General features: G+C 42.6%; 1 long non-coding RNA gene across 1 annotated transcript; it reads right to left on the reverse strand.

The window, feature by feature from the left end:
- Positions 1-11,110: 11,110 nt before the first annotated feature.
- On the reverse strand, positions 11,111-12,211 carry LOC147890363 (uncharacterized). The gene is made up of 3 exons (XR_015542753.1): positions 12,155-12,211; positions 11,300-12,018; positions 11,111-11,171 (listed from the first exon to the last, which is right to left on the reverse strand). It is a non-coding gene; the product is annotated as an uncharacterized LOC147890363 (long non-coding RNA).
- Between the last annotated feature and the right edge of the window lie 15,506 nt (positions 12,212-27,717).

Raw genomic sequence — 27,717 nt, forward strand, 5'->3', positions numbered from 1 at the left:
TTGTCAGCTTCCACAACTTTCGAGCCACTAAATGACTCCAAATCTTCAATCGGGTAGTTAGTCCCGTCCAGTTTCCCAGACTCTCCGAAGTTAGGGATAGTGAATGAGAGAAAACTAGGAGAGGAGGAAGGGAGAGCAGGGGCTGAAGAGGCTACGGCGGTCGACATCTTTGTTGTTTTAAACCACACAGCAACGTCAACCAAACTCAATTTTCAGTAGACCAGAACTTTGAATGCACTTGACTAAACCTGAGTCACCCTCCTCGCAAGGGCACTATCCTCCAATCGTGGAAGTCGATTCCCAAGAGCTTCTGAATCAGGGTCGTCCTTTAGCAAGGTCCCTGCCTTTAGGCTCCCACACCTGTGAGCCTCCTACTTGGGCTTTGATACCATGTTAGAAATGACCCAACAGAGGGTACACACAGCGGAAGACTGATAGTAATGCCCAAGAGCTCACACAGTGTGCGCATGGGGTGTGAAATCACAAACTTCTTAACTTATGTGCATAGATGTGCAAGCTAGTAAATAGACAATGCTTAGAAACAAATATAGAAGCAACACTTTATATTTCCGTCCGTCCACAAAGTAGGACAATACCAAAAGGTTCTCCTACTAGATGTCAAGCACTTCTAGATCTCTGAGACCGCGTGCTCCACCTCGAGCATATGTAGACACTCTGTCTAGATCCCTCCCACCTTGCAAGCCAGCCTTGGTGGGCTGCCACTCTAGCTCAGTCTGCAGCTTCTCCTAGGTCACCTTGTCCTCCTGAATGTGGGCCTAAGGCTCCCTAAATGAATGAGGCCCAATGGCCTCTTTATATAGGCCCCAAGGGGGCTGGCAAAAACCGACTTGGTAGGGGAATATGGGCTGACCAGACTGCCCCTCCCTACCCAACTTTGTAGTCTGTAAACCGACCTCCAGGCAGCCCTTGATTGGCCGACCTGGGGCGGCTCCCAGGCCCTAAGGGAAGCCCATATAGGGCCCTACCCTTGGGTTCTTCTAGGGCTGGATGGCTGCAACTGTTCTGCCATCAACAGGCCCTTGCCCTGCCATGCTGTGCCATGTGCTCCTGCCCTCTGCCAGGCTCTCTCCAGCCACGTGTGCAGCACCGTACTGAGCCGTACTGCTGCTGACATCAGTGCCATTTCTTGCCGCACATAGTTTCTGGAAACCCTGCGCAATCTGGCCTGCTCCAGTCGTGGACAGTCATATGGCAATTCCGCCTTGGTTCCGCCCTCCAGAAGGTGCCTTCTCTTCCAGGTAAGTCCATGAATATGCTGCCCACCTGGCAGCATGTTTGCTGCCCATGCGGCAGCCCCTCTATGAGGTATTTCCCATGTGGCGACCCCCTCTCAAGGCTTTTTCCTCTGGGCATGTCTTGTTGCCCTAGGTCTTCCTCCCCCATGCTCTCCTCATATGGGGGCTTACAGACGGGGAGGTGACCATTCCAACAAGGGGATCATTTGGTATGTACATTCCTTGTGTAGTCATTTGAGCCTTAAGCAGTGGTGCCAATGATAATGGCCGGGGCTTCCACATCACGCGTCAGTGCCAACCAATCCCTCACTACTAATGGATCCGTAGGTGTCGTAATCGCCGCCACCACTGCGGTGGCCGGTGTAGTCATGCTGGGCTATTCCACTCCCATCGTAATCTCCCAATCAACCTCAACACCAAATGCCTCCAAACTTTCATCTTTGATAATGCATAATTTGTCCCATCTAGCTTGCCCGTCTCCCCAAAATTAGGAATCGGATATCTCATGGCCAATTACAATGAACTGAGAGAGATAGAGGTAGAAAGGCATAAACCTGCCTAAATCCTGAGTTAGACTCCTCGCAAGGGAATTGGTCCTTCAAACGTAGAACATGATTCTCTCAAGCTTTGAATCAACGTCGTCCTTCCCAAGGGTCCTTGCCTTCAAGCTCCCACCACTTGTGAACTTCCGTCAGAGCTCTAATACCATGAGTATAACAATGCAACGAATCCCATAGGGTAAAGGTTATGTACAGTGGCACATTTGGAATCCAAAGCTTCTTCCTTAATGTGTACTTAGATAGATGTGCAACAAGTAAGTGGACAAAATGCACAAAAGAGATGTAGAACAAAAAATATATATTTCCGTCCAAGATGGACACAATACAAAATAGATGTACTACCCTCTACCAGTAGAGTGCAGGCTAAATGTGGACCCCTGAAGACACAAAACACTGTTCTCCTACCTCTATGGCACTTCCAAAACACTTGGTGTGCGTGCTCCCTATGAGGTTATGTGGGCCTCGTCACCGTGCCCTACAAACACACCTTCAGGCTGCTCCTCCCAGACAAACACAAGGCAGTGTTTGACTTGGAACTTTGACCTCCTTGCTGCTCTGAAACACAGCCACTGATAAGGCACAAGCTGCCCCTTCGATCCACCTTCTTAAAGCTCTATGGACAGCCAAGGATGAAGACACCTTTGAGCTCTTTGATCTTTGCCAACAGCCACCTCCCTTGCTGCAATAGAATGCTCCTATGAAAGACCTTGAGACAGGCTTTGTGCAGCACCAATCTGCTCATAGAATGGATGGTGAATAAGACTAAGAGGGCTCCCTTTTATAGAGCCCAACGGGACCTGAAATAACCGACCCAAACAAGCCGACACCTCGTCTATGGGGCCGACCCTGTTGGTCTGTGCGTTCAAACCCACCTGTAGCCAATCGGCTGTCCTGTTGGTCCTGCCTGACCACGTGGCAGTCCACCAATGGCCCAGGCTCCTTTGCCTTGTCCCAGGACTGCTCTCGACCCTGTTTGCTTATCAGATCTACCTGCCTATGTTCCATACAACTGCCTGCACCAACCTGTACACACGCACCAGGTGTTCCAGCAGTTCTTGCAAGGTCCAGGGCTGATTGCGATCTGTTCCATGCTGACAATCCTGCACAGATCTGCTCCAACTTATCCCTCATAGACACGTGGCTATTCTGTACCACTTCTGTCCTCCAAGGGAGCCCCAAACTGCCAGGTAAGCTCTTGATTTGTTGTCCACATGGCACCCCATGTGGCAGCCCTTTTCATGTTTGTTCTGTGTGAGTACACTGCCCACATGACAGCCTATGTGATCCTATGTGCTGCCCATGTTGCAGCCCTCTTCTTGTTTGTTCTAGGTAAGTTTGCTGCCCACATGACAGCCAATGTGATGTCCGTGTGGCAGCCCCATCCTACCCTTGTCCACCTCCCCCATGCCGCTACTCATATGGGGGCTCACAACTGGGGAGGTGACCACCTAATTGCCAACAACCCCACTCAAGTACCTAAACATGGGACCAATCAAATGTACAGAATGCATATTGATCGAGCAACTATTAAAGAGGATGTTTACAGTAGCCTGGGACCAATCAAATGCACTAAATGCATATCGACCGAGCAACTATTAAAGAGGATGTTTACAGTAGCCTTGGGTGTGGTCCTATGTACATGAAAGAGTCAAAAAGATACAAGACAAGACGACAAACTAATAGGCCTAATAGGTTACGTGAGAAGGCCAACCAAACTCGAACTAGCCCTACACTAGCCCTTTGAATAGAGCTAACTGCCACAAACCTCAGGGTGAAATTAGAAGTAAAATCATAGTGTATTGATCCCCCAATTTTAAGTCAAGCAAATAAATAGTAGTTAAAAATAAACTTCCTCCACAATTTCAGCATGACACGTGGCAAGCTGAGCCGGCATCCTGAGGTTGCAGCCATGACATGTGGCATGGGGCACATGGCAGCCCATGAAGGGGCATAGGGCACATCGCAGCCTGTGGGGACATCTGGCGGACCATGCTTGTACTATGGCACCACTCGTCGCTACAAGAACTCCAGCCCCCATGCAGCATGCAACCCACCAAATTCCAAGGGGGGCCAGCCCGCCATGCCAATATGGGAATAGTCTCTCCCCCTTCATTTGCATACATTTTTGTCACCCCTTACTCTCCTCCAGCCTCCTATAACAGTGCTTCTCCATGCAGTTCTGCCAAGCAACAGCTCTACTCCACGCAGCTGAGCAACAGCCATCCTCCGCGCAGCTCTGCAGCAGAGCTTCTCTATAGCCCATTCTCCACGCAGCTCTGCAGAGTCCCTCCTTGGAGCAGGCCTTTCCCCATGCAGTCCTACAGCAGTACCTCCTTGAAGAATCCCTTTTTCCCATGCAGTCCTGCAGCAGCACCGCAGCACCTCCTGAGCAGCCTCGCTATGCTACGTTGTGAGACATTGTTAATGTATATAGGCTTACTGCTCAACCTTGAACTTCAATTTCAAACCTTGAACATAGCTCCGGCTACAGTCCAAGTCCTTTCTAGTTTGATCTCAAGTTTGGAAGGTGTTAATAAGATTCACTTCAAACTTTGGTCTTGTATCTCATTCCAATAAAGAGCCTGGATAACGGGGTGGGCCCCGTCGTGGCCCCCTATCATGTGTTCATCTTTTCTCAAGAAATTTCAGCTTCTATCTTTTCAGATCCAAGCAATATTCTGTAATGTTATGAAAAGCAATCTTTCCCCTGCCCCTTTTAAGAGAGCACTCAAAGGTTTCAACCTTCCTCTTGGCGACCACAATTTGGGCTTCCACTTCCACATGGATCTAATTACAACTATTGATATCCCAATCAGGGTTGCCTACGTTCGACGTACGCTCCGTTCTGTTCTGTTCCGTATGGTCCCGTACGATCGACTGCTTTTTTAGGGTTTTGGCCGATTAGGGTTTCCGTTTTCTGCCTGTTTGGGGCCAGCCTCTCCTCCAAACCTGCATATATACCCCTCTCACCCCTCCCCCTCTCCACCAAGCACTCTTCCCTCTCCATCTCCCTACCATCAAGCAGCCCACTGCCCACCTCTCCCTCTCCCTCTCCCTCTCCATCTTCCTCTTCCTCTCCCTCTCCCTCTCCCCCTCCCTCTCCATCAAGCTCCCCCTCCATCCCCATCAAGCTCCCTCTTCATCCCCCTCCTCCATCACTTCTCCATCACTTCTCCACCTCCATCAAGCTCCCTCTTCTTCAAGCTCTCTCTCCCCATCAAGCTCTCTCTCCATCTCCCTCGGGCCTCTCCATCAAGCTCTCCCTCCATCTCCATCTCCCTCTCCCTCTCCATCAAGCTCCCCCTTCATCTCCATCTCCCTCTCCCTCTCCATCAAGCTTCTCTCCACCTCCCTTGGGCCTCTCCATCAAGCTCCCTCTCCGTCTCCTCTCTCTCTCTCCCTCTCCATCAAGCTCCTCTCCATCAGGCTAGGACCTAGGGCCTAGGCCCTAGGCTCTTGTATGTGGTAGTAAAGCTTTTTGTAAAACTTTTTGCATCTATGTTAGACCTTGGTCCCCCTTTTTGTACTCACTACTTTATCTACTATTTATAATGATATATCTTCGGCCCTTTTAAGTTTTGCAAATTGCACCTATGCAACATGTAGAATGTTTGTGTTTCAACTTTCAAGAATCAAGTCATGGACATGTTTACTCTAAAACTTTCAAATATCTCTCTTTTTTTTTTGTATCGAACGTACCATCAGAGGTACACCTAAGATTTTTTAGTTCGTTTAGTACCACACTAATATCAAATGTACGCATCGAACGTGATCGTACGTGTCAACCATGATCCCAATAAAGTCTCATAAAACATATGAGGAAAGCTCATATCTCCATTCTCACATGATAAAAGCTATTGTTTTGGAAATAGGTTGATACAATACCACATTGGCCTCTACTAAAGTTGGGGAAAGGTGTATTCATTAAGGATGTCATTTGACATTGCAAAACTAGGGTTATACACAAAAAAAAACACCATATGAGAAATTACACTCACTATTTGAATAGACAATAGTTCAGACATTGAAAAGTAATTATTGTAGACAATTGTAATCTCAATTGAAAATACAAATGCACATAATTGAGGGTGTTAATGAAATGCCACATGTCGGTGCACATAAACAAATTTATGCCTCGTGCATACATAGGTTGCCCAAAAGGCAAAAGGGTGTGCTTGCAATAGAAATTCGAATTCAATTAACAATGTAAAGATTCATCAAGATAACTGGTTCAATGCATAGTCCTGCGATACCAATTTTGGAAAAACTTACCGCTACAAGCTCTCCAAACAAATCATGATTGTTCAAAATTTCTTTCATTCTGGCAGCTCGGGGATGATGTATCCACATTGTACCATCCATCAATTGTACACCATGCTTTTTGCAAGCCAAAATCTTTTTCTCAAGATCCTCTGTTGTTATTGCAGGAGGCTTCTCTAGCAGCACATGTTTCTTTCTACAGCTTTTAGCACCCACTCTAGATGAAGAGCTGTAGGAAGAGGAATGTAAACTGCATCGACAGCTTCATCATCCAGCACACTCTGGTAACTTCCATAAGCCTTTGCTTTAGGAGGGAAATCATTGGCCTTGGCAAAAAGGTGGGATTAGTTGACTCATTTATTAACAATACCCTTTTTTGTTCATGGTTCAAGCTGTTCAATTCCATTGCTTGAGTAAGTGAGTGGCCATCATATAGAAGGACAGAAAACGAATGATGGAAAAGTTGATGCAATGTCTAAAGGCAACTAAAGACCAAGGGAGGGTAGCAAGCGGAATTCTGAAGCGCAGACAGTGCATTGTTGTCTAATGTAACATTTCGAAGTTCATGTTGGTGCGGCACTTTTGTTTTTCTTCAAACCATGTGTTCATACCCATTGTCAATGGCATTACTTCGGAGCATCTCAAACATCATGTTGTAGGTGTATGCAGGGTAGAGAGATATTAAACAAGAGAGCAAAGCGGTTTTGTTTGGTTTTTTATTGTTGAATTCTTTATTCCATTTGACATTGTACGAGTCAGTCATTTGCGGAATCCATTGAGAAGGACAAAGATTTTATGTGTTATGTCATGAAGAGTGACAAGGTTATGTTCTTACAATTGTTTTTGTGTGTATTGACAATGCATTGCTTTTGGATGCTATATGCGTTGGCTCAAAAAATTGCATGACAAATAGGGATGCAATGTCTCACATAACTTTTGTATGTACATTTTCATAGATCATAATGTTTACAATTGAAGTAACGTCATGGGGTTGGTTTGGACTGTACATTGCATTTACAAGGGTGAGCATATGTATAAGAACAAGAAATTGAACTGTAGAGCACAACCACAACAATACTTAAAGGAAAGAAAATAACATGTGCAACTGGCAAGCTATTCACAATGAGTAGCTGCATGAGAAGAACCTCCCAACTAGGCAGTGTTTGCAAATGGGATCACAAACTGCAAACTATTAATAGTGAACTTTCCTATGGGCCTCTTCCCAAGCATCATGGATCATATCGAGAGAATGCTTTGATTGTGGAATTCTAAGATTGGACAATGATGGCTAAGAACCTTATCTACATGGGGGACACGAACTTGTATAGCAACTTGGGTGGCATCACTCAAGACAACATAACCTTTTGGAGGAGGCACTTGAGAAATACTTTGGATACCGCCGCAACTGTAATGGTATGATTGCATAGGGGGGAGAGAGAGAGAGAGAGAGAGAGAGAGAGAGAGAGAGAGAGAGAGAGAGAGAGAGAGAGAGAGAGAGAGGATAGGTCCTTACAATGTTATTTTTTGTATATTGACAATACATGGCTTTTGGATGTATATGCTTTGGCGTAGAAACTGCTTGCATATGTGAACTTGAACATATTATGTGTGAATACACTACAAATAGGGATGCAATGTATCACACAACCTTTGTACATAGATTTTCATAGATCAGAATATTTACAATCAGAGTACCCTCATGGGGTTGGTTTGGGCTATACATTGCATTTACAAGGGCAAGCATATGTACAAGCGTAAGAAATTGAGCAGTAGAACACAACCACAATAACACTCAAAGGAAAGCAAACAACATGGGCAACCGGCGAGGTATCCACAAGGGCTAGCTGCATGAGAAGAACTTCCCAACTAGGCGGTCTTTGCAAATGAGGTCATGAACCCTGAACTATTTATAGTAAATTCTCTTGTGGGCCTCTTCTCAAGAAAAATGGATCATGTTGCGACAATGCTTTGATTGTGGAATTCTAGGAATGGACAATGAAGGCCAAGAACCTCATCTACATGAGGACCATGAACTTGTATAGCAACTTGGGTGGTATCACGCAGGACAACACAACCTTTTAGAGAAGGCACTTGAGAAACACTATGGATATCGTCGCCTCAGCTCACTCGAGTGCCATTGCATGTCTCACAATGATGCTTGACAAGAGGATTGTTAAGATTGATGAAGTGTAGGATGCCATGCACCTACAAGGAAAGGAGAGAAGATTGTTAAATTATTGGGTGGTTAGAGTGAAGAAGTCTGTCACTAGGTAGGCATGATGTGCCTTCTTCCCATAGCCTAATTGAGAGACTTGGCGTATGAGTGCGTCATGCAATGTGGCTCGAAGATTTCCTTTAGGTACTACTCCCGAAGATGGTGAAATCAGATATTCCCAGTGAATGCCTTGTGCTCATATATGAAATATTTTTTGTGATGTACATTATGATGCCTTCATCAACAAACTCCTCCACCAAACGGGCAAGTTTTTATTTAACATTGAAACGTTTAAAAGAAATGTGCTGAGGCTTTAGGTATTTGATTGTCATCGTTGCGCAATCCTTGGGTTTCGACCATTTGTGACAATGATCTGATAGGTCGGTGGTCCATCAAGGTCCACTTTGACAATGACAAAGGCTAATGTGTTAATAATTGATGTGAATGGTGCTCTCAAGTTTTCCATTTGATTGGCTACCCAAGGTGCATAAGGTCATATGATGTTATTCGGAACAAATGAAATGACACCATCAAACGGTTTGCCTTTCAGAATTGTTGTTATTGTGTCAACACGCAAAGAAAAAGAAGATGTACCTCCCTCATTGGAACCTCACTTGCTAATGGTTGGGCCCTCTATAGCTTGGAAATCCAAAACATATGTGTGCGGTACATGTAGTGTGATTCTCTCTGAGCATGCATAATTAGTTAGGTCAATACGCATGTATATAGGATACGAAACATCTTTTGCTTAGAAGGTTCCCTACTTTGCCAAGGCCTTCCCTTCAAAACTGAAGCGATGTGATACGAACTTTGATAATTCACCTATTGATAGTACTGGCAGAGCATTTGGATTTATTGGATGCATGCTTGCGAGCACATTTACTGCACCAGGTCCACTTTCATCATTCACAGCAACAACCATATTTTCTGTTTGATGTGCAAGCTTCGAATTGGTGTTGCAAAAACTTTTTCCAGGTTGCACCCCAACATTTGAACTACTTGAAAGATGTCATTGTTATTCTTGTGAGGAATATTTAAGCACCTTCGATAACTTATTTAATTTATAATGTGCTTTTAAAAATATTGTATCTTAAATTGAAATCCTATCTTCATTGACTAAGTGCTTTTAAAATTTCAATGTATTCAAAGAAAATATAATGTGCTATCTTTGGAAGCATTTGAATTAAGATGATTTTCATTTTGCAACTACATATGCTCTCATTTTTCGAGGCATGTTGGTCCTTTGGAATCGGTGGCCTTATATATATTTATCTGGCACTTCAATTTAATGTTGCCTCCTTTGTCATGGATTGTTTGCCAAACTGAACAACCAAGCCTAATTATGAACATTTCTAAGCTATATAAAGTAGTTGCAAAAAATTTTGTGAAAAATCTAAAGTTATACGTTCAGCACAAGCTTGCTTTTCAGCCGCATAGAACGCAGTTTTCAATGTTTTTTTTGAACTTTTTTGGATACCACCTTCTTTGAATGGGGCTAACACCAGAGGAAAACTTGCAATTGACACTGGGGGTGGGGTTGAGGTCTTTATCAACAAGCACCTAAAGCTGAAACAACACTATGTTGTGCAAGCGCTTGTACTACTTCTCTCATTGGTGGACCAAGGCCTACCATGACATGAATTTAAAAAAAAGGCCTTGCACACAAGAGTAATCGATGAGACTCAAACAAAAGAAAAATAATAAAAATCTTCCTTGTATCTTGCATTGGATCAAAACTTTCAATCCTTACCCCTGCACTTGCAACGGATGTTTTCGACACCCCCGTGTGTGTTTAAATATCTAAGGTGATGTCCATCCGTGTCATAACAGTCAACAACATCTACTATGAGAAGATTAAAAAAGATAACTTCATTGAAACAGAGAGAACTCTCTTTGCTACTTGTTATGAATCTTACACTATGACAAGGATTAAATAGAGATCGATGAAGAAGGTATACCCTCAGCTACATGAATATGTTTTGGAACCTGTTGTGCCATAGAAGTACTTTTTTTAGTCGTCAAACATATATCTTGGGCTTCGTATTCTCCTTTGTAATCATCTTTTGGTTCACGCAAGCGTTCTTCAATTGCACGATTATCTGTGTTGCATTCATCACAACCTCTTCTGTAACAAAGAAGAAATATAGGCATTGATAGTATGCATGCGAACATGTCTGATCAAGAATTCATACTAAGATTGTAAATTTTATCGTCATTACCTCGGATAACTGAATGCGCATCCTTTGTGGAGATCTTCTTGGATTTTGCCACGTCCATGAGACCTTCAAATAGAGATTCGAGAATATAACTATCAAATTTGATCAACGAAATCCAAATCTTGTCAATGTTGAGGGTGCCCACACAATTCGAAAATACTCACGATGATGTAATGCAGAAATCATAAATGTAGCTGAAGCTCAGACGTTAAATGTATCCTGATGCTTGAGCTCCTCAATGAGAACCTTGTAAAGAAGTGTGAATCTCAGACGTTAAATGTATCCTGATGGTTGAGCTTCTCAATGAGAACCTTGTAAAGAAGTCTAAAGCAATAGAGGCAAAGAAAGACAGCCAAACCAGTAGGTAGAAAAGAAAGACAAGAAAATGAGAAGATAGTGGACCAACGGAAAAGTGGCTGAACCAAGAACTACAGGGTGTGGCTGAACCAAGAACTACAGGGTGTGAAAGAGAATGGAGATTTTGGTCGCTACAGACGAAATCATTGTGCTAGTCATGTATACAGAGGAGAGAACATATATTTTGATGAAAGCTCTGAGAAGAATTAAGAAGTACCATGAGAACAGATACCTTAGTCAAACTCCCCACTACTAATATCCATAGATTCTCCAGAGCCTACTGATCCATCTTTAGAAACCCCTTGCTCTGCTCATGACATAGTGATTAGCAACAAATACATGCAAAAAACAATAGGTAAAAAATCCCATGGACGGACAATGCATACAATGAGAACGTATATTTCGATGAAAGCTCTGAGAAGAATTAAGAAGTACCATGAGAACAGAGACCTTAGTCAAACTCCCCACTACTAATATCCATAGATTCTCCGGAGCCTACTGATCCATCTTTAGAAACCACCTGCTCTGCTCATGACGTAGTGATTAGCAACAAATACATGCAAAAAACAACAGGTAGAAAATCCCATGGACGGACGATGCATACAATCGTCGTTTTACAAGCAACCCAATGACTCCTGTTTTGGACATCCGATGGCCATACGCATTCCTTCCGCTTTTCTCCTCCCATCATAAGCCATCCTTTCCTTGGCAAAGGCAAATGACTTGGTCCTCCTCGTTCATCAACAGCCATGCCTTTCCTTGCAAGCCGACTATCTCTGGAGCAGTGTAGAAGCCCCAAAAGGGAGGGACACATGAGCATCTTGCCCAAATGCATGTGGATTTACTTTTCCATTAGCAGTTGTTAGCCTCTTGCAATTAACCTTACATAATTTTATTACAAGTAGCTCCATTGATTCAACATTCAAATGCATGATTGAAGACATCTACAAGGAAAATTCTTCGGAACCCAAACCTAGCTTATCAGGAGTTCCAAACCAGTGCTATTTGAACAAGCTTCCGATGTGAGAATGGCTCTGAGTTATTTGCAGTTCCCAAAGAGACTTCAAACCATCCCATTTATGTATTGAGCATTTTGCAATCATCGACCAACATCTGCATGTCATTTTCCAGTAGTAATGGTGATGGGCTACATGCTGTAACCAAGGACAATGTAGGCGATCTATTTACTGTCCATGTAACTCGGAAACAAGAGACACAACAAGGCAAAAAAATAAGAAGGAAGAATAGGCTGTTTCAAAAATGCAGGAGCTTGCATGCAGTGGATCACACAGTCGAGAACACATGGAAGAAACGTTGCAGCACATGCCAAGCAATATGACTCCTCACAAAGGAGCTAGCCTCGAAGGCAGCAAATACACCCATTCCAGTAGTGCCATTAGAATGATAAACACAAGCTATGGTCTCAAAATTGGTGGACAATTTTAGGCGGCAACATCAGGTCATTTGAGAGACTGTGAGGCTTGTGTCCTTAGAAAGTTTACCCATATTCATTCAGTTTGTAATCTACCAACATCTTGGAATTTTCATGCCCAAGCAAGCATACTCTGTAACGAAGAGATGGGCTCGGCAACATAGAAGGGTTGATACCAATGTAAACTACTCAGTGCTTTCTGACAACTTAGAGATAGGGAGTTACAAACTTTTGCAATCTCTTGCAATCTCTTCCAGATATACACAACTGAAATTTGCAAAACTTGCTGGCAGTACACGTGGGTTCCATGAGCACCTTATAAAACTATGAATAAAACGTTTCTAACTCCCTATCTCCAAGTTGTCAAAAAGCACTGAGTAGTCTAGTTGTCAAAAAGCACTGAGTAGTCTATCATGGTAAGAGGGCAACATTAGCTACGTTAGGCGGACGGTCTTGGGTCTGCGAAGGTGGTTTTTGTCACGGTCTACGGTTCGGGAGCTAGATGTTGTGGACCACCCCTCCTTGCCAACATGCCGGTGAAGGGGTTCTCCTTGTTAGCCAACTCTGTTCGACCTAAACATCCAAACATGTTGGAGAATATGCCTCTCAGCCTGGATGCAACTGAAGGTGTAGGGGAGTTGGGAGAGGCCACACTAGTGAATGGGGCTTCAGAAGCCCATGGGCCCTAGGGGTCTTGCATTACTTCGTCTAAGCTCTCCATCTTGTCAGAGCTAGATATGTCTTCTTATTGGGGGCCTACTAAAAAGTGGAGGCTAGGAATTGAGCTTTTGGATCCTCAGCTAGGGCGGAGGGTGGCTGAGCATAGCTCGAAGCACTATCTTTCGGTGCAGGATCTTTGGACAAAATCGTCTCGAACCTCAAGTGCATGTAGGAGGCCTCTAACTAGGCACACTCAGAATGAACTGAGGTTCTATATATTTTTTAAAAATTCCTAGGCTACCCCAGAGGTATCCTGACGGTCGTGGGGATAGTTCTATGGCGACGGTCATAGGGATAGGTTATCGCACCGGATGGCGGGATACTCTTATAGCGACGGGCAATGGGATAATTATAGCGATAGGAGGCGAAGTAAGCAAAACATGACGGGAGGTGGAGTAGATGTATCGCGCGAGTTGGCGGAGTAAGTCTTGCCACGTGTTTGGCGGGATGAGACGCAAGTGGTTTCCCAATGGGTGTAGGGGTAAGGTTAAGACAACGGGCATAGGGATAAGGTTAAGACAATGGGCGACGAGATAATGATCAATGCGCCAGTCGGTGGTATAGTTATGGCAATGGGTGTGGGGATCAAAAATAGCAACGGGCGACGAAGTAGGCGTATCACAATGATCGGTAGAATAATGGGATAGCAACGGTTGGCGGGATCCGCTCAGGCCACGGGTCAACAACTGTCAGGTCGGCAAGATAGCTAACTCTCACACGCATTTAATCAAGGTGACGGGTTAAGCCATGGTCAAAGGTTAGGTCAGTGGGATACGATTATCGCATCGGGTCAACGTGGTTTGACCGACGGGATACGGATAACACACCGATCGACGGGATAGTTCTATGGCGCGGACTCGTGGGGATAGTGGAACACTATGTCGCCGACTGATTTTTTGGGATTTTTGCGGGATTTTGAGTTTCTATTCTAGTTTTGTTATGCTAGGGGGGTGCTACACTACCTAGTCTACCTACACAATGAAAAAAACTTGCAAGAAAAACACTTTTTGCAACCCAAAATGCAAAATTTCTTGAAGGGTGAGTTCTAAAACACAAAACAACTTCAAAATTCAGCAACAATCATCATTTTTGTTGTTTTTTGATGTGTTTAGACCTCACACACTCCTTAGCAATCTCACAAACTAAGTTCCTATCAACTCAAAACACTTAAAAGCATAAAAAACAAGCTACAAATGCTCCAAAATGACTTTCCAACAAATAATGACAACTTTCCTACTTTTCCATCCACAACTCTCTCTTCTCCTACAAACTCCACTAACAAAGCTCCAAGTTAAGCTTGAAGCATTATGTGGGGATATTGAAGAGATGCCAATGGAGCCTCCATTCCAAGCTACTCCTTGTGAGAGCAATGCAAGGCACAAGCCGTCCACAAGTGCAGGGATGTTGAAGAGATGCCGATGGAGCCTCCACTCCAAGTGTGGGTATGTTGAAGAGATGTTGAAGACATGTGTGGGGATGTTGAAGAGATGTTGATGGAGCCTCCACTCCAAGCTACTCCTTGTGAGAGCAATGCAAGGCACGAGCCGTCCGCAAGTGTCACTCAAGCGGCCTCCAAATCATTGCAATGTGTTTCCACATGAGAAAGAGGGAAGGGGGAGAGGGGAGAAGAGAGGGGAGAAGGGAGGGAGAAGGAGAAGGGAAGAGGAGGGTGAAGGGGGATGGAGTGGAAAACACAAGGGCACTACAATGGAAACAAGAGAACACCCAAAACACTCTCTTGGAAGAGAAGAGGGAGCTTGTATTCAAACTTGTGCAAACAACAATGAAGGCCAAGGTCAACACTTTGGCCTTTTATACATGTCACCTTTTGAAGGGAGGGCCAACCCTTTTTCTTTTAACACTGTCCTTCTCTTTACAACCAAAGGCTCTTGGGCCTATAGGGTGCCAAGGCATATTGCTATTCTTTCCATCTCTCCCTACTAGCCGAAATAGTGCTTGTGTTAACTATATTAGAGTGCTTGGGACAAGCCTGGCATTAGGAGGTGTTCCTAACCGGCCCCCAAATAGCACTTGTGTTAGCCTCGTGCCTCTAAGGCTTAGGTGATTTGGGGCTCAAACTCCTTGAGTGCCCTCACATAAGTCATTTGGGGTTCGAAGCCAGTGCATTAGGCTCAAAACCTGGAGTGGCAAGGCTTAACTTCCATGAGACACTTAACAACAGCTTGCAACTGGAGCATACAACCTGTGCACGTTGCCTAGATGCTTTGGCCTCAGGATATTTGGGGATCGAACTCCCTGAGTTTGAGCTGTACTCCTTCCATGGCTATTTCCATTGACGTAGACCTGAAATGTGCACGTTGCCTGCACTCTTTGGCCTTGGGGTGTTAGCTGGAACTTACAATCTGTGCATGTTGCTTGGAATCCTTAGCCTTGGGATATTTGGGGATCAAACTCCTTGAGTTTGAGTTGTACTCCTTCCATGTGCACATTGCTAGCAATCATTGGCCTTGGGGTATTTGGGGATCAAACTCCCTAAGCTTGTCCATTGACGTAGATCATGAAGCCTAATCACCTCTAATCACTGATTACCTACATTTTGGCAATTGTACTCTATGGATGTTAACACTTGTCATATTCCCATCCGTGCACTTTGATTTGGATTTGCTCCTAACCTAAAACTCTAGGTGAGTCCTTGTTTCTCTTCACAAGCTAGCTAGACTAAGATAAATTGTTTCTCATTTCTTGGTTTGATTTCTTTATTTAAAATAAGATATCACATGGTGTGATGTAGTTTGTCATGGTTTGCAAGAGAATTAGACATAGGCGACAAGATAGGAAAGTGATAAACCTGATCAAGGTACATGGAGGAGGTTGAACACCATGGAAATCAATGCTACAATATCCAAGTGATAGCAAAAGATACTTTTGTAATGTCTATGGAGGGAGAAGCAATACCAAGCAATATGACTTCTCACAAAGGAGCTAGCCTCAAAGGCAGCAAATACACCCATTCCAGTAGTGCCATTAGAATGATAAACACAAGCTATGGTCTCAAAATTGGTGGACAATTTTAGGCGGCAACATTAGGTCATTTGAGAGACTGTGAGGCTTGTGTCCTTAGAAACTTTACCCATATTCATGGAGTTTGTAATCTACCAACATCTTGGAATTTTCACGCCCAAGCGAGCATACTCTCTAACGAAGAGATGGGCTCGTCAACATGGAAGGGTTGATACCAATGTAAACTACTTAGTGCTTTTTGACAACTTGGAGATAGGGAGTTACAAACTTTTGCAAAACTTGCTGGTAGTACATGTGGGTTCCATGAGCACCTTATAAAAATTTGAATAAAAAGTTTCTAACTCCCTATCTCCAAGCTGTCAAAAAGCACTGAGTAGTCTACCATGGTAAGAGGGCAACATTAGCTACGTTATTTTGCTTTGGAACAAATACAAAACGGATTGAATGCACAATGTCAAAAGGAAAACCAAAGCTTCAACATTTGCAATTCAGACAAGACTGGAATAAATGTTAATGGTCAAATGGCCCAAGGGATGAAGCATAAAATATAATGTAATGAAAGGGAAAATGTGATGCATATATGCATTGAGCAAAGATACATGACATGATGAGTTGTGTGATTGAGCATGATTTTATTAGTTTATTTAGGAGCTAATTTAGGGGCAGTGCAAGAAGGTGGTGATGCCTTGTTTAAGACTATGTACTTGGTTATAAAATGAATACAAGGGAACATATAGAGTTCTCCTCCTTTTTGTATTTCACCATGGTGTGGGATGTGTGGCTGAACTCTCACTTGTCTCTTGTTTCCTCCCTTCCTCCTCACTCTTGCACTCTAGAGCACACTTTCTCATGCTTCTTAGGAGTTAGGAGTTGGTAGGTAAGCATCAACATTTGGCGATCACATCGTGACATGAATCTTGTATCCCTTAATCGTACTGGCTCACTGAGGCAAGAACTTCTACCCTTCCTAGGTTGCTTTTGTAAAGGCACCACGTTCAAGGACACAGCTATGAGTAATTTCCAAGCAAGTAAAGCTTCAATGCTCCAGACAAGCCCATTCAAGGTGACCATAGCCAAGTTTTCATTCAAAGGAGTGGCGCATGGTGACAAAGAGCACTCAAATGCATAGATGTTGTTATAGAAGTTGAATGCCCGGACCATAATTTCTAAAAGACTCCGTCAAAGGTTATGTACCTGTGTTTTGGGACCATTGCACTTTGAGCTCGACAATCAACAACAGAGGATTGACAGTGAAAGAGACCCAACCTTTTGAGTCAAACATCCACATCATTCTTCCCCTCTTTGGAGCTATCTATCTCTTCCAATATTTTTAGTACTCGTTTTTGCTCTCATTGTCAACATATAGTTTCTTGGGATCCTTGATTTCTCTGCAGGATTCATCCCCATACTTGAGCTGGGGGAGTGAGGCAGTCGCTTCTACTCTATGGACAGGGAGGCTTTGCCAAACAGGGAACTTTGTGAGTAGGAGAAATGCAAAGAGCTAGAGTTGCTCTCTCAAGGCAATGAGCTAGTAGAAAGCCACAAGCTCTTGGAATTCATATGCTTTTTTTTTTGCCTCACATCTAATTCAAATAGGCAATCCCCTTGTGGGGGATGCAGAGTTTCCTCATGAGAAGCATATTCTTTCACCATTTGTGGCTCCTCAATCAAAAGGGCCTTCTTTTCAAGCAAGGCCATATATAACGTTGGACGGACTCAATTTCTCTGGACGTGGATGTTTCTAAGGCTCACCTCTACAATTTCTTTTTCTATAATGGCCCTATCTGCTCCTACACACCTTCCTCATGCCGATATAAAAGGCTTCAAGACTCACAACAACTGTGCCAACAACAACAAACTTAAGCTTGGAGTATAGTCCATAAGTATGCTATAATTCACAAACAATCTTTTCTGTATTAACAAAGTAAAACAAGGTGGGGATCCGACTATGGCCGTGCCTTTGGGAATGTCATTATAAGTCCAAGTGTAAGTAGCTCGATAAATATTTTGAATAACTTGTGAAAGGAAACTATACGTGTAAATTGGAAGGAAAGGAAAAGAGAAAAAGCAAGTGAAGGTGAAGGAATATCAAGAAAGGTAGATGAGTGAAAGAGATGAGAGAAAAGAGGTGAAAATGTGTATGTGTGTGTGTGTGTGTGTGTGTGTGTGTGTGTGTGGGTGGTGGATGGGCCATTAAACAAAAGTGGGGACATGCCTATTTTGGCAAGAGTAATATAAATGTGGTGTCATACAAGAGACAAAGAGAGTCTCCACCTTTAGAGAGAAATAACTAACAAAAGACAAAAGCTTTAGGATAAAAGACGAAAACATTTAGGACCTCCACAAGAAACAAAAACCTTAAACCCTAAACACATAAGAAGCCCTTAAACTTCTACTAACCCACCTTAAAGCCTCATACTAACCATAATTTGCAAGGTCAAATCGACCAAATGAACTAACTTCAAAACTATGGACCTTGATTAGCAACTCACTAACCATCATCCCTTAGGACCCTTGCAGGGCGAAAAAGATTACAAAAGAGAAATCACTAGCCCATGGCTAAGGCCACACTCGGTATTGTCCATGACTTCTCCACTGTATAGGAACTTGATAGTTCAATCTTTATAGCAAATAGAATTTTAGATATCAAAATACATTAGTTTGGCATAAAGTTAGACTGAGAACCCAACAACCTTGACAAGTTCTATGCACTTGTCCTCAAGTACCTCCTTGATGAAATAGTACCTAACCTGAATATGTTTGGTCTTTGCATGAAAGATTGGATTCCATGCTAGCTGCACTCATGGAATCACTATGCAATGTCGGCACATCTATATGAATCCCCAAATCTCCCACTAGCCAATCAAGCCATATAGCCTCCTTGTAGCAGTTAATGATGCTGCTCCCGCATTGCATTTTGTGGGGAGCAGTAGGCAGTTTATAAGGGTTGATCACGTTTTGGACATCCAATCCTGCTACTAGAAGTGTAGGCAAAGGTGGAGCTACCAAAATAGGTCAGAGAGGAGGTCCTATCAAAGAAAATCGTGCCCAAAGTGGATATCCACGATGCTCAAAGAGTTTGAGTCCTATATATGGCGACACAGACCATCCTCTTTGGACCGATATAGCTACTGAAAGAGTAGGATCATGTGAAGCCAAAGCATGTCGACTGGGGGAGACAGAGGCAATGAGCTAATCCTTCCTACTTCTGTGATGCATAGGCCTATCAATTAGGTTGGATGTTGGAGGTGCCTCCATTGATGTCGTCAAAAATATTCATTCATCAACTACTTCCTCACCCTTGTTTTTGTTGGCAACAACGGTAGGGGTAGCAACATCAATTGATATATCTTTGAGATCCTCACTACCCCAACAAGCAAGTGTTAGTAACTTCATCTCGAATGAATCCAACTTGCACCAACCCAATGGCAATAACCCACAAGCCCTTACATGATCAGCTAAAGTTACAAACCAACCCAAACCACCTCACCCTCCTTGGTGGCAACAGGCCGATCTATTTTTTTCCCTGCATATGAATGACCAGGGGACTAGCTCGGTGGTTGAACATGTGGGTGAGTGTGGGGTGTGTGTGTTTTTGACACAAAATAGGGTGCCCTATATGTACCAGTCCAAGGCAATCTGCCCACTAGGGACTAGGTGAGGGTCTACCTCCTCCAAAAGATTCATATTTCTACTACTAGTCCTCGTTATCAATTACCTCCTCCATTAGCACCCTATCATTGCTTGCACCTCTTCTTGCCAGACCAACAGTGATCTCCCTATTAAAGCGCCATCATTGGGAGGAGGACCTATCAGCTCGGGTGAAAAGAGAGTGAGAAGACTAGGTTTAAATAACTCTATTCCTATTCAAGTGCAATATTTAAGTGCAACGGAGAGACAATTAAGAAAATATTACACAATCTAGCCCCGAACCTTCCAATAGCTAGTGTTTTGTGTGAGAGATGGCCTACCCCAAATCCTTCCAGGCACTATTTTTCTATCTGGCATCCCTTTTTGGATAGGCTTAATGGCACCTAGAGAAGCGAGAGGAATCAAGCTACAAGGAGGACATGCTTTGAAACTGGGTGGGCGACATGCAACATGCAAAGAGGGTGAATATTCCTTCATTACATTGATGCAACTGTGAGGCTTATAATATACATTTTTGTGTAGGGCATGGCTAATGCTCAGAGATGTATTGACCACCAAAGCATGGGCAAGGAATACGGTGCATGTAAGGAGGAGTTATTGTGGCCATATAAGGCTGTGGAGAGCAGTAAGATAAGAGTGTGCAATGAGATCTATGAACAGTGCAACAGATTGGTGATGTGAGCTATCAAACACTTGTTATCATGAGCTTTCTGGGATAGTGGAGAGTTTGGAACATCCATGAGATGGAGGTTAATGAGTAGGGATGTTTGTAGGTTTTGTTGCCCTATGGGCATGTTTTTGGTTGTAAGGTCTTTTTGTGGGCCTGACCAACCATTCAATGTAGGAAGATTATATGTGCATCAAGGGATTGGCACATTTTTTACAAATTGAAATTGTATTTAAACGTGTGGAGTTATCTTTTAATACATGTTTTTAGTTAGATTACTTCCAAGTCTATGTTACCTTCAGAACTCCCAAATCAACTTTACATAAACTGAAACAACAAGGTGAATGATAAGAATATCATTCAAAAGGCCTCTCTAAAAAGAGATATGGTGAATCTGGGGTACAAACCAAGCATAGGGATAGAGAAATAGCGAATAGAGATATTAACATGGACAAAATCAGGTCCCAAGGAGTCAATCAATTCCGACAGGATCAACTTGTACGGCTAGATGAAGACAAACTACAAAGTCGATATACAACACCGCTAGTTCAAGCATGCAAACATGCATTGCATGTTGACGTGTTGCCTGGATGCCAATAATAGTGCGTCAAAGGGTGGGCTTCAACCTTCCTTCCATAAGTCCTTAAGGTTAAATGGTGGCCACATCATTTGCATGTCATTAGGTTACAATTTATGAACTTATCGATTATCGGTGGTTCTCGGGTTAATTTTTATATGCTTTTTCAATGTTGTTATAATGTCCACATGTCACAAGGTTAATGTTTAAACACATATCAAACACAAAGTTAATTATATTATCACTTAGGGTTTAGAGAACTAGCAAGTACTAGCAAGCACTGCAAAATCTTAAGAAAGAGATTCGTATTTCTATTGCTAGTCTTCTCATCAGCAATCACCTCCTCCAAGAGTATTCCACATCTTGTGTACATCTCCTTATAGCGTAGCAAGTAACTCTCCATTTTGATCTGCACATCCCTCGAGATTGCGGCAATATTGCCAACATGCGATCTAAGTATACCACTCCTTGTGTACATCTCCTTGCAGCATAGCAAGTAACTCTTCCAATTATTCCAAATTGATCCGCACATCCCACACGTTCTCGGGATTGTGGATCTATGGAGCATCATGTAGAGTCGCTTTGGAGCATTGTTTCGTACCATGAAGGACCAAATGCGAGTGTGGGTGGTGGGGATTGTAGGAGTTTTTGAAGTGGATGCGGTCAGTTCTGCGGGTATATACGTGGTAGATATTGGTTGAGAAAGCTCACCAAATTTCTTAGAGTGCCCTAAAAAATAAGGACAAAAATCTAACCAAAAGATTTTCCCCATGTGTGTCATTCTACTGGGTATATGGTATAGTTATATCCATGTCAATGAATTGCATTGCTTTGTTTTGACTGATGACTACATTGGCTAGATAATACTAGATCTCTTCCTCAGTGGGTGATCATATCCTAATGACGTTCAAGAATTCAATATATGTTGGATCTTTAAGGTGTCACCTTAATGTGTAGAGGAAGGAAAAGATTGTAATTCCCTAGAAACCTAAGTTAATATAAAGTAATGTGCTTTTTGACAATACTTAGTCTCTCCGACCGTGCATTTGTGGATTAGGGGGAATTGTGCCATATCCCTGAATAGGAGCATCTTCTTTTTTTCAAATGGCTACAAGATTGTCTAATTGTAAGTTTTGCATTGATATCTGATGACCATGTTTAGCATTTGGTATGCCATCATTCAAATTTCATCAATTATGATGAAATTTGTGTTTTGCAACACACTTGTCTATACTAGTATGGATGCATGGGATGTCTCATCCTTCTATGGGAGAGCAAGTTAATGATGGACAATAGTTGCTAAGAAACTAATCGCAATGCGACGACTCCTGTTGTTGCAATTAGAACAATCATTTATGTTTTACGTATTTATAAGTAATATACTTGATCATAAATGTTTCCTAGAACTTGGAGTACTACAAATTACATGTAAGCCTATAAGAGATCTAATAGCCTTACTATAAACTTGTTACTACTCAAATGATAATGTAGAATTTTCAAAGCCCTTGGACTCATTCATCATTTGCAAGATTGAGGTGCAAGCCCTATTAGACATTTCTAGATCTCCATTGAGATCAGATGCCATGAAATTGTTTTCACACGCAACAGGCTCTTTTACAAAATCATGTTTGTTAGCTGATGCTAATTCTGATCAATTAGTATATGCAATGGCCAATGAGTGATTTGATGCTTTCTTCTATTTGAAGAAAACCTTACCTTTGGGTGATTTGGGAGGCAAATATCTCGAGATGAGGATTACACTTCTATTGTCTACATAGCAAATAATACTTCTTTCTCTCTCTCTCTCTCTATCTCTCTCTCTCTCTCTCTCCAATACTTCTCTCTCTCTCTCTCTCTCTCTCTCTCTCTGTCTCTCTCTCTCTCTCTCTCTCTCTAAGACTACCTTATAGAGCATGGACTGCCAACACAAAGCTTCAAAAGAATCACAAAAGTAAGATCATTTGTATAGGGTGGACAACAGACATAAGGAAATGGTTCATCCGATGGAAGGTAGACGCATACTTGACCATGCCGCCTGAAAAGGTTACCATGCAAGAATTTCAAATGTCCCTTCTGAGCACTTTGCAGACCCGTTGGTTGACAAATGAAAAGAGGACAAAGTTGGAGTATTATCAAGACAACATAAACTCTTCATGTTGGTCTACATTCATGTCCATGGAGGCCTTTGCTCAACCCTACATTAGCACACCCATTCCCCTTCTCTATTGCAAAAATATAGCCAAGTTTTGCACCAAATCTCATACGCTTGCTATAAAGAAGGGAGCATGGATGCATCAGCTTAGACATGACAGAGTTTGTACTCTCTGTGACTTGCAGTTAGTTGAAACGGAGGCACATGTAGCTTTATAGTGCCCCTGATATGCACATATCAGGGAGGACTACCAGCAGATACTGGAGGACTCCGCTCAGTTGACATCAGTTCTCTCTACTGCCTCTTCGGCAACGTTGGGATCTTTTGTCACCCATTGATGGGTTTTTTTTGTGCCACTGGTATCTTTTTGTATTAGATGAAATATGCTATGTAAATCACAGATAAGAGCACTCATGCGTAGAAGAAACTAGCACTGATAGGTGCACATGTAGCTAGCATGGATAGGATAAAAGATAGTAGCTAGAGAATACTATGACATTGGCCTCCTCTATTTTTTGAGATGATACTTTGTATTGAACATATATTTTGGAAATAACTATGCGCTTGTATAGAGAACTCTGATTGCAAGAAATGATGATGAAGACCTTGCCACCAATGAGATGATTGGAGAGCCATCAGAGCTTGACTGAGGGCCTTGGATCTTGCACTGGCACATGGAATGGGTGATGGAGTGAGTGGTCACTCATGCACTGAAAAAGACTGGTTCTTTTCTAAAAATACTACATGTAAGGAGCGCTTTGCACAACCATAGACCGAAAGAGTAGGCCACAAGGAAAGGAAATTAAAGGGATGGCTCTCAATGGTGGAGATAAAAGGAGCCAATCAATGGCCAATAATTTGCATGGAAAACCAAGGACGTGGGTTAATGGAACTAGTAGTTGGATCTCCATAAGGAGGGTGGACGACTTTGGTTCAAATCATCTTCTTGCTCATCTTAGGTCGAAGAGAGCAGTTGATCAGAGATTTCGTGAGCTTTGGGCTCATTTTTAGTTCTTGTTAAGGGCACCATCATTTATGTGGATGGTTTCATGAGCTTATGCTCATTGCAGAGGAGTTTTGGCTTGATTCAATGGAGTTTGGGTTGTGCCATCTATAGTGTGGGTGGCCAATTTAATAGAGAAGGTTTATGGTTGATTCTTGAAGTTCATGGAAAATATATCTATCAAGTGAATATAGTGGATCTGCTTCATGCTGAGTTCTTTTAATGGTCGTGTGGGATGAACTGATCGCGTCATAGTTTAGGAATGATACTAGGTTCACAAAATACAAAGAATCACATGGTTGTAGTAGCAAGCCGATGATCTTTGGCCGGCTCTTGGCGACAATGCATGGTTCCATTGTGGGCTTGTTTGATAGCATTGGAGTAGGAGTTTGTGGATGTTTGAAGGGCTCGTGGATGCTCGCAATGGCTGATTGAGTGCTGTAGTAGATCGTGGAAGAGGGCACCTTGACTAAACATAGGTCTAATGAGCTAACATAGAACTACCATTGATCTAACTTACCTAACTTGCCTAACAAAAATAACTAAATTAGATCTAGATGTAGAATTGACTAATCATAGATCTAATGAGCTAACATAGAATAACTATGTAACATAGAACTACCATTGATCTAACTTGCTTAGACAAATCAGATGGCTACCAATACAAAATTAAAGCAAAACTAATGGAGATGGTGGCAAAGGTTCCATCTTAGTTGCTAGCAAATCTAAGAAGAGAAGAGGCTTGTTAGCCAGCTTCTAATAGCCTCCATAAATGAGCTTTATCAAGCAAATGGGCTTGACAAATGATTTTGAACAGTATGTGACATTGATTATTGATGTTGTATCATATTTTAGCAAGTGGTTGATGATGATCACAAAGAAGAATAAGATCTATAAGCCATAAAGATAGTATGCAAAGCTAAGTGAAAGATTGTGGAGACCAAACTATATTGAGGAAAGATTATGAGAGACAAACCATGCCATAATGCAATAATTGCAATTAACGTAAAGATAGAACTAAAAAATAATCTAAGAACAGAACCGGCTTGTCACACCCTCCATAATTGAGCTTTATCGAGCAAAGAGGCACCTTGACAAATGATTCTAAACACTATGTGATTTGATGATCAATGTTATGTCATCGTCTAGCAAACGACGAAGAATCAAATCTACAAGCTGAAAAGATGGCATGCAAACCTAAGCAAAAGTTGAGAAGGTCGTGATACACAAACCATATTGTACCATACTAACGCAAAACTTAGAACTAATGTAGAACAAAAACTTAATCTAAGGGTAGATCTAACTAAACATAGATCTAACAAGCTAACATAGAAGAAATATCTACCATAGAACTATTAAATTACACGGTGCAGCGGAACAAAAACTGAACAAAGAATAGAGAGTGCATAGCAAACTGCAGATGAACAAAATTTTCCTTCAATACTGATGTAGTATAGATGATGGCTCCATCTACCCGTGCACTCCTACAGTGGAGCTTAGATGGCGATCTAGATAGATACTAGGTGAAGAGCTACTAGCTGGAAGATCTCTGCTAGAAGATTTGATTTGGTCTGATACAATGGACTGGTAAGGTCACCTTTTTATAGCTATGAGGGCGGTAGTCGGATTAACATAGTCGATGGAGCCGACCAGTCAACCTAGTCGATGGAGCCGACCAGTCAACCTAGTCAGTGGAGCCGATCAGTCAACCTAGTCGGTGGAGCTGACCAGTCAACCTAGTCGGTGGAGCTGACCAGTCAACCTAGTCGGTGGAACCGACTCATGGAATATTTAAGGAATATTTCCTATACCATCTCCTCGGGGGTTCTCACCCTGGAACCCCCACCAAGGGGGCCACTGGCCCCCCTGGGACCCCCTAGCTGAGGGCCAACTGGCCCCCAGACCCCAGCAAGAGCAAGGGGCTCCCACACAATCACCTTTCTACCATCAACAGTCTCATTGATAGACCTCATCTGACATGCAAGTCAGGATCCATCTAGTGTCCCGGGCTCACACATGGCTTCTCCTCATATGGGGGCCTTACAACTTGAGCACCTTGGACCACTGGTGGTTACCAGGAGGGTGGAGCATTGAGCATATCTAACAAGTACTAGTGTTGACCTATTTTAACGCAAAAATTAGAACTAATGTAGAATTAAAAATTGATATAAATATAGAGCTAAGTAAACTAGATCTAATGAGATAATGTAGAATAGATATCTAACATAGCCTACCTAAATAAACGAGAGGGATACTGATTTGAATTCCAAGAAAAATGAATGAAGGTGCTGGCATAGATGCCATCTTAAGCGCTAGCAAATCGAAGACAAGAACCAACATGTTAAGCAGCTTGTCATACCTCCATGACTTAGCTTTCTCAAAAAGCAAAGGGATGTAACAAATGATTTTAAGTAATATAGATGGTTGATGATATATCACTATTGCCTAAGGCAATGGATTATATTTTGCATTCACCTCAATGTCCAAGTGTCATTAGGTCTAGTTCTAAAAAGCCCATGAAACAATGGCTTAAGATTTTGGGAAACTACCCAAGAGCCAGTTGGCTTAAGTGGGCCAGTTGACTACAATTCAAACTTGGTCTTCATTAGTAGCCAAGGCCTTTGCAACATAAAAAGTGGGAATGTACTCTATTCTTTTGTTCAGGTCAATGTATTTCAATGGGAGCTTAAAGGGATGCATCCCTTAAAATATGGCCTTACTGCTCAAATGCCCCTGGAACTACAAAAATCTTCTTGTCTCAAAGATTTAGCATAGTGGTGCACTACTCAGCACTAGTGTTGACTTAAGACTACCCAAGGTATAGGAGGGAGCTTGAATACTTTTTCAAAGAGCCATTTGTTGAGGCAAGCATATCAATTGTTGGTAGAGAGTCTATGTTTTACTACATTATATACCTTGAGCAACTTCTCTACTACCCTAGCACCCCAACCCTCTTGCTAGGGTAGATTCACATATGCATATAAGTCATTTCTCTTCAACATCTGTTAGTAGTCTTTAGCTATTTGATCAATTTGGGAGCCAACATAATTGGAGTTATCCTATGACACGATGGGCCACTCCTCACATTCAGGAATTATCTGAAGGGGGGGTGATGAGGCCATATCCTAAGCTAGGGTGGATACAACAGAAATGTGGTAGACATAGAGGGTGGTGATGGATGATTGCAGACAAGGACAAGGGCACAAAGAGCTTAAACAATTGAGAAATGCATTATGAAGTATTACACAAAAGAATTTGAGATGCTCTTTGAAATTGTAGGCAACAGCTTTGGCAGAGATGCACTGTTCTAACTATTGCTACATGTGACACCTCAACTAGAGAAATCTCTATGTCCATCCCATAGTCACTCTTAGTTTAGTCAATATTAAGGGACCCTTGACCACTTGGTATTTCTGCATTTAATTTTGGACTACACATTGTGACCAAACAAGTCAATGCCTAATATGGTTTTACTGGCTTCCATTAAATGACTTAATAATTACTCGATCCTATAAATTTGCTACCTAAACCATAACATTACTGTAACACCCAAGGTGTAGATGGGGTGTTGGAGCAGCAATGGGCTGCATTCCATACTGCTGCAACACCCCATTTGCACCTTGGTGACACAATTGCCACCAATCAACCTATACTTTCAAACCTTCAATG

This window comes from Dipteris shenzhenensis, chromosome 19 (assembly GCF_047967505.1).
Source record: "Dipteris shenzhenensis isolate YYH24624 ecotype China chromosome 19, Dip_SZ_1.0, whole genome shotgun sequence".
NCBI lineage: Eukaryota > Viridiplantae > Streptophyta > Polypodiopsida > Gleicheniales > Dipteridaceae > Dipteris > Dipteris shenzhenensis.